The sequence below is a fragment of the Puma concolor genome, chromosome E3, assembly GCF_028749965.1.
Source record: "Puma concolor isolate L17-30 chromosome E3, mPumCon1.1.hap2, whole genome shotgun sequence".
In the NCBI taxonomy this organism is placed as follows: Eukaryota; Metazoa; Chordata; class Mammalia; order Carnivora; family Felidae; genus Puma; species Puma concolor.
In genome coordinates this window covers 12,959,539-12,968,275 of record NC_141682.1, presented here as the reverse complement: position 1 = coordinate 12,968,275, position 8,737 = coordinate 12,959,539, and the positions used below count along the sequence as shown (strand labels likewise).

Sequence of the window (8,737 nt, the reverse complement as noted above, 5' to 3'; positions counted from 1 at the left end):
CCAGGCTCTGAGCCATCAGCCCAGAGCCCGACGCGGGGCTCGAACTCACGGACCGCGAGATCGTGACCTGGCTGAAGTCGGACACTTAACCGACTGCGCCACCCAGGCGCCCCTAATTTTAAAAAATAAAATAAAATGAATTGAAAACAGCATGATTGAGATAAAAGTGACGTACAGTAAACTCCACATGTTTGAAATGCACAATTTGATAATTAAAAAATGTTTGAATTATGGTAAAATACTCATAATAGAAGTTTCTATCTTAACCACTTTTACATGTAGAATTCATTAGTGTTGAGACCATTCATGTTGTACAACCAATATCATCCTGCCAAACTAGAACTCTATACCCATTAAATAAGGACTCTCCATTTGTCCCTCCCCTTACCTGCTCGCATCCACCATTCTGCTTTTTGATGATGAACTTGACCACTCTAGGTATCTCCTACAGGTGGAATCATACATTGTCTTTTTGTGATTGTCTTGTTTCACTTTGCATAATGTCCTTAAGGTTCATTCATGTTGTAGCATGTGTCACAGTTTCCAGCTTTTAGATGAATAATATTCCATTATTTGGATATATTATATTTTATTTAGCCATTCACGTGTCAGTGGATACTTGCATTGCTCCCATGATTTAAGTGTTAGCAACAATGCTGCTATGAACATGGGTGTACAAATATCTCTTAGAGACCCTGCTTTCAATTCTTTTGGGTATAAACCCCGATGTGGAATTGCTGGATCAGATGGTAATTTCATTTTTAATTTTTTTTGGAATCACTGCACTGTTTTCCATAGCAGCTCCAACATCTTACATTCCCACCAACAGTGCACACGTGTTCTCACTTCTCCACATCCTTAAACACACTTGCTATTTTCTACATTGTTTTAAACAGTAGCTATTCTAATGGGTATGAGGTAGTATCTCATTGTGGTTTTGATTTGTGTTTCCCTAATGATGAGTGATGTTGGACACCTTTTCATGTGCTTGCTGGCCATTTGTGTACCTTTTTGGAAAAGATGTCTATTCAGTCCTTTGCCCAATTTTAACCAGGTTATTTGTGTATGTATGTGTGTGTGTGTGTGTGTGTGTGTGTGTGTGTGTGTATGTATATACATATATATGTATATATATAATGTAAAATAAATAAAATTATATATATTTTATATATAATATATATAGTTTTTTTGTAGTTGCATTGTAGAAGTTCTTTATATATTCTGGATACTAATCCTGTATCAGATGTATGGATATTTCTCTAATTCTGTAGGTTGCATGTTCACTCTGTTGATTGGACTGGGTCTTCTAAATTTTTTTTTTTTTCAACGTTTATTTATTTTTGGGACAGGGAGAGACAGAGCATGAACGGGGGAGGGTCCGAGAGAGAGGGAGACAGAGAATCGGAAACAGGCTCCAGGCTCTGAGCCATCAGCCCAGAGCCTGACGCGGGGCTCGAACTCACGGACCGCAAGATCGTGACCTGGCTGAAGTCGGACGCTTAACCAACTGCGCCACCCAGGCGCCCCAGGACTGGGTCTTTTAATGCACAGATATTTTTTACTTTTGATGAGGTCTCATTTATTTACTTTTACTTTTGTTGCCTGCGGCAATTTGATAACTTCTGGCATGTGTGTGCTTCTATAAATACATTTACATAGAGAAGTATATAAAATCTACATACATATTATCATATATAAAATTTTATATAATATATAATCTGTATATATTATATATGAATTATATATGATCTAGATTATAATATAACTATATTATAATATAATATTATAATGTATTATAATCTATATATAATATAATATATAAATATATATCATATAACTTAGAAAATATAATACCTAAAATGTAATATTATTTTATGTATGATCTATAATATATATAATCTATTTTTTATATATGTATATGTATGTATATAGATAGATACAATCTGTGAAACCATCCCCCAAATCAAGGCAGTCAACACATCCTGTATGCCCCCAAATATCCTCATCCTTCTTTGTGATTTCTCCCTTTTGCTTCTCTTCTCCTTCCCTGTCACTTGTCCCTAAGTAGCCGCTGATCTGCTTTCTGTCATTATAGATTTTTTTTCTAGAATTTTATATAAATGGAATCATACAATATGTACTCTTCTTTTGCCTTGTCTCTTTCCCACACCATAATTATTTTAAGGTTCATCCATGTGGTGTCAATAGTTCATTCCTTTTTATTCTTGAGTATTATTCCATTGTATGGGCATACCATAATTTTTTTTATCCAGTTTCTCTGGAGGTTTGGATCATTTCCAGTTGTTGGCTATTAAAAATGAAGCTGCTCTGGGACGCCTGGGTAGCTCCGTTGGTTGAGCATCTGACTCTTAATTTCTGCTCAGGTCATGATCCCAGGGACGTGGGATCGAGCCCCAACTCAGGCTCTGTACCAAGTATGAATTCTCTCTCTCTTTCTATCTGCCCCTCTCCCCTACTTTGCATACTCTCTTTCTTAAAAAAAAAAAAGAAGCTGCTCTGAACATTCCTGTACAAGTCTCTGCGTGGGAATCCGCTTTCCATTCTCTAGGGTAAATGACTAAGAGTGTAATGGTTAGATCATATGGTGGATATAGGTTTAACTTTTTTTTTTTTTTTAATTTTTTTTTCAACGTTTATTTATTTTTGGGACAGAGAGAGACACAGCACGAACGGGGGAGGGGCAGAGAGAGAGGGAGACACAGAATCGGAAACAGGCTCCAGGCTCTGAGCCATCAGCCCAGAGCCTGACGCGGGGCTCGAACTCATGGACCGCGAGATCGTGACCTGGCTGAAGTCGGACGCTCAACCGACTGTGCCACCCAGGCGCCCCTAGGTTTAACTTTTACAGAAATCATCAAATGCTTTTCCAATGTGATTGTACCATTTTCCACTCCTGTTACCAGTTGGAGAGATCTGGTTGCTCCACATCCTTGCCAACATAATGGCATGATCAGTTATTTTAATTTTAGTTATTGCTAATAGCTGGGTAATAGTATTTTTTTTAATTGATTTTTATTTTTTTAATTTACATCCAAGTTAGTTAGCATATAGTGCAACAATGATTTCAGGAGTAGATTCCTTAGTGCCCCTTACCCATTTAGCCTGTCCCCCCTACCACACCCCCTCCAGTAACCCTCTGTTTGTTCTCCATATTTATGAGTCTCTTCTGTTTTGTCCCCCTCCCTGTTTTTATATTATTTTTGTTTCCCTTCCCTTATGTTCATCTGTTTTGTCTCTTAATGTCCTCATATGAATGAAGTCATATGATTTTTGTCTTTCTCCGACTAATTTCACTTAGCATAATACCCTCCAGTTCCATCCACGTAGTTGCAAATGGCAAGATTTCATTCTTTTTGATTGCCGAGTAATACTCCATTGCATATATGTACCACATCTTTATCCATTCATCCATCGATGGACATTTGGGCCCTTTCCATACTTTGGCTATTGTTGATAGTGCTGCTATAAACATGGGGGTGCATGTGTCCCTTCGAAACAGCACACCTGTATCCCCTGAATAAATACCTAATAGTGCAATTGCTGGGTCGTAGGGTAGTTCTATTTTTAGTTTTTTGAGGAAACTCCATACCGCTTTTCAGAGTGGCTGCACCAGCTTGCATTCCCAGGGTAGCAGTATTTTATTGTGGTTGTAATTTGCATTATCTCACAACTATTCGTGTTGAGATGTATTTACCATCCAGATATCTTTTTTTGATCAAGTGTCTGTTCAAATCATTTGCCCAGTTTTTAAATTGTGTTGCTTATTTTCTTATTTTTGAACTTTGAGAGTTCTTTACATATTCTGGATTTAAGTCCATGGTCAGATACATGCTTTGCAAATATTCTCCTGATCTGTCGCTTGTTTTTTAAATTTTATTTCATTTTTTTCTTTTTTTAGAAAGAGAGAGAATGAGTTGGGGAGAGGGGCAGAGGAAGAGAGAGAATCCCAATCAGGCTCCCCACTCGGCATGGAGCCTGATGCACGGCTTGATCGCAGGACCCTGGGATCACAACCCAAGCCAAAATGAAGAGTTGGACACTCAACCAACTAACTGAGCTACCCGGGTGCCCCTTAACAATGTCTTCTGAAGGGTAGATCTTAATTTTGGCAAAATCCAATTTATTAGTTCTTTGATCTGTTTTTTAAGGTGTCATGTCACTTTGATTTTCAGAGGATCCCTCTGGCTGCCGTGTTGAGAACAGAGTGAGTGGGGTACAAAAGTGGAAGTGGGGAGACCAGTTAAGAGGCTAACAGGAAGATAGGCAAGGGACGTGCTGGTTTAGATTGGGATGGTGGTAGTGATGGTGAGGAGAAGGGGGGAGGAATTGGGATATATCTTGTAGAACAAGCACATGGGTGGGGTTTTCTGATGGATTGGATGTGAGATATGAGAGAGAGAGAGGAGTCTGAGGGCCTGGCAGGATGGCGTTGCTCTTACCTGAGATGGGAAGGCTATTGGCAGAGCAGGCGAGGGCAAAGACTGGGAGGTTGGTGTTCGACATTAAATTTGAGGTGCCTCTTTGGCATCCCAAGGGGAGTAGGTACGTGGACATAGGAGTTTGAGCTCGGTGGGATTCAGCCTCTGGTCATGCCGGGCTCTGGGTCATCCCCTGACATTTCCCTTCTTCATTTATATCCTTTGCTGAACGTGTCACTCCTTTTTTTGGAGCTCATGTACTAGCCACGTAAGTTCTGACTCATGTAGAGAGTTGTTCATGAATCAAGCTCAAGACCACGGCCTGGATGGATTCCCTTTCTATCCCTCAGCTACACCTAATCCTAGTTGTCCTTCACAAGCCGGTGAATGCAGGAACTGAGAACAGAATAACTTGCCATGTATGCCTTTGTAATGGGTGGAAATTTTCGGACCTTGCTGACCTTTGGGAGGAAAAGCCAAGGCATGCCTCCAGCTCTTTCCCTCATTACTCTGACACCTGTCTCTCCAGGAGTTGGAATTATTCCCATTGGCAGATTTAAAGCTGGAAGCTGATGCTGGCTCAGTCTATCCTGCTCACTGAGGGGAGATTCTGGTCACATGACCAAAGGGAGAAGTAACAACATTCTGCTGGGTCCTGAAGGTGACCTTCCTCACTGCCAAGCCGCTCCCCTGGAACGCTGCTGTTCATCAGGAGTGGACTTGCACCCATTCCCAACTACCTGGAGATTTTTTTTGAGATGCTTCTGAGTCTCTTTTTTAAGAAAAAAAAAAAAGTTCATCTTTAAGGAATCCAATCACTAGCATTAGTATATTATTGAGGCCAATACACGTGTCCTTGGTCCCTTGGGCCAGTGGAACAGGACATCTGCGAGCGGTCCCCACATACCACGTGGTGTCTCCAGGGGGCGCTTGTGCTGAGTTTAGGATTTCAAATGTTGTAGATGCAGGGATCCCAGATTTCATACTAGGATCCCCCCCCAAGTGCCAATTCATTTGAGGAGATTTTGTATCTTCTAATTTTGTTTCCCTCCAGATTTCTACCTGTTGTACTAAAACCAAAATACCTCAAAGAAAAGTGCTTTTTTATACACTTGCCTGGCTCCCGCGCCCCCATTTTCATTATTCTTTATTCTGTCTGGGCCTTGTGTACTTGCGATGTTTATTTACATTGCTGTAATCATATTGAATCGGTACAATTTTATATTATCAGTATTCTTTCTTTTTTTTTAGTTTATTTATTTATTTTGAGAGAGAAAGAGCACACATGAGCAGGGGAGGGCAGAGACAGAGGGAGCTACAGAATCCGAAGCAGGTTCCAGGCTCTGAGCTGTCAGCACAGAGCCCAATGCAGGGCTTGAACCCATGAATCGCGAGATCATGACCTGAGCCGAGGTTGGATGCTTAATCAACTGAGTCACCCAGGCGCTTCCCTTTATTTTTTATTTTTTTAATGTTTATTTATTTTGAGAGAGAGAGAGAGAGAGAGAGAGAGAGAGTATTATTCTTAATAATCAAGTCCTGGCTGTGTGCTACACCCCGTGCTAAGAGTTTCACAGCCATGTAAGAGCTTTGTTTAAAGTTTATCATCACTCTGTAGTATTTGCATCATCCTTCCTTCATGGATGAGGAAACCGAGGCTCAGAGCAGAGGCTCATACCCATCCTTTAACATCCAAAGACCGGGGCGCCTGGGTGGCACAGTCGGTTGAGCGTCCGACTTCAGCCAGGTCACGATCTCGCGGTCCGTGAGTTCGAGCCCTGCGTCAGGCTCTGGGCTGATGGCTCAGAGCCTGGAGCCTGTTTCCGATTCTGTGTCTCCCTCTCTCTCTGCCCCTCCCCCGTTCATGCTCTGTCTCTCTCTATCCCAAAAATAAATAAACGTTGAAAAAAAAAATTAACATCGAAAGACCATGGGATTTGGGAGCGGTTGTTCGAAAGCCACCGATTGCGCGATTTGGGACGAACCACATATTTTTTCTGATTCTTACTTAGTAATTCCTACCTACCTCCTGAGACTGCTCAGGACTCAAAGAAGTGATGTATCTGAGGGTAGTTGATAAACGGTGATTTTTATTGTAATTAAAAACAATAATTACAACCCTTCCTTAAGAATTCTGTTGTTGCATTTAGATCATCTTTTATTTACTGACTTTGGTTGTCAGAGTGACGTTGCCATGAATATCTCCTCTACCTTTATTTTATATTCTTCATAAATCCCTTAGGACAAAGGGATATATTATGGAGTTTTAAGACGGTTCCTGGTATGGATTACCAAGAGATGATACCAGGTCATACGGCTACCAACGGTGCATGAGGGGACTAGTTTCACCGCGGTGTTGTAATACCAAATAATTTCTTTTATTTTTTATTTTTTTATTTTTTTATTTATTTTTCAATATATGAAATTTATGGTCAAATTGGTTTCCATACAACACCCAGTGCTCATCCCAACTGGTGCCCTCCTCAATACCCATCACCCACCCTCCCCTCCCTCCCACCCCCCATCAGCCCTCAGTTTGTTCTCAGTTTTTAAGAGTCTCTTATGCTTAATACCAAATAATTTCTTTTTTTTTTTTTTAATTTTTTTTCAACGTTTTTTATTTATTTTTGGGACAGAGAGAGACAGAGCATGAACGGGGGAGGGGCAGAGAGAGAGGGAGACACAGAATCGGAAACAGGCTCCAGGCTCTGAGCCATCAGCCCGGAGCCTGACGCGGGGCTTGAACTCACGGACCGCGAGATCGTGACCTGGCTGGAGTCGGACGCTTAACCGACTGTGCCACCCAGGCACCCCAATACCAAATAATTTCTAAAGTCCCTCGAAGGTAGTGGCTGTAAGATGCTACAGCATTATTTGGGTGGACATTTGCTCGACTATAAGCGAAGTTGCACATTTCCCCACATGCTTGTTTACTCATAGCATCTCTGTTTTCATGAATCGTCTTCTTCAGTTCTTTGCCAGTTTACATATTAGGAATTTAAGTTTTTGGTGTCAAGATACATAAACGCTTTACATAACAGAGAAATGAACCCTTTCCGTATTTGCTGTGAATCTTTTCTCCAGATGATACTTTCCCTTCGGTTTTAGTTCTAGCCTTGCCAAATGGTTATTTACTTTCAAAATGTACAAGCTGCCCATCCTTTGTAGTCTCTTCCAAGTTAACTTATAAAGCTATCATCCCTTGTGCTGGCGTGTTAGCAGCACACATGCTAAGATTGGAAGGATACGGAGAAGATTAGCCTGGCTCCTCGTGCCGGGATGACCCCCACATTTGTAAGGTGCTCCACATTTTTTATGGTGTAAGAAATATATCTCAGTGAAGTGGTTACAAGAAAAAAAACCCCTAGAACTTATCTTGCCTCTAAAGATCTGAAGCAATACAGTAAAACAAGTTCCTTTTTAGAGGGGAGGGTTTTATTTAAGTTTTCTTATTCATATTCACTGTGATATGTGACTATAATTTTCTTTTTGTGTGTTTTACCTTTATCAGGCTTTAGGAAGAAGATCATGCTTGCCTAATGGACATAAAGGTACTCTTATCTCTTTTCGCACTCGGGATGTTTTATACAACATCGGAATTATCTGCTTCTTTAAAGTGTGAAAATTGTTCTTGTGGAAACGCTAGGACCAAGTACATTTTTTAGGTTGTTATCAGATAATTTCCCCAATTTCTTCCTTGGTTATTATTCTGTTTAGATTTATACTTCTTGAGTTATTTTTAGTAATCTATATTTTTGTAGAAATTATTCATTTCATTGAAGATTTCCACTTATTAGCCTACAACATCCTCATTGGATTTGGAGGAAAAAATCTATTTTCTCCATTTTTGTTCTATCTCCTTCCTCATTTCTAATTAAAAATGTTCCCTTAATTATATTTGTCAGAAGTTTGTTTATTTTCAGAGTCTTATCAAGAAAACAGCATTTAAACTACTTTATCATTCTCCTGCTTTATGTTTTACAATTTATTTATTTTAGCTTTATCTTCCCTCACTGCTTCTTTTAAAATTATGTTTCCCCTTAACTTTTAAATGGAAGGCTTTGTTAATATCCACTTGGATAATCCCGGCCTGAATAGGATTCTGAAGACTGAAATGAGTTAGGGGGAGAGAACGTGATGCATTAGCATATGTTTATCAAGCGGCCACCAGCCAGGGCTACTGAGGGTTCACCAGCCAGTTCAATAGAGGGAAATACATTCGGGAAGTTGGAAGTCGTCGTGAGGTGTTGGGTGCCTGGTGGGAACCATAAGCACAGGTCTGATGAGGAGCCACAGAA

At 40.3% G+C, this 8,737-nt stretch overlaps 1 non-coding gene across 1 annotated transcript; it reads left to right on the top strand.

The window, feature by feature from the left end:
- The first annotated feature begins 7,643 nt into the window (after nt 1–7,643).
- LOC112860173 (U6 spliceosomal RNA) lies at nt 7,644–7,753 on the top strand. The gene has a single exon (XR_003223589.1). It is a non-coding gene; the product is annotated as a U6 spliceosomal RNA (small nuclear RNA).
- The last annotated feature ends 984 nt before the right edge of the window (nt 7,754–8,737 follow it).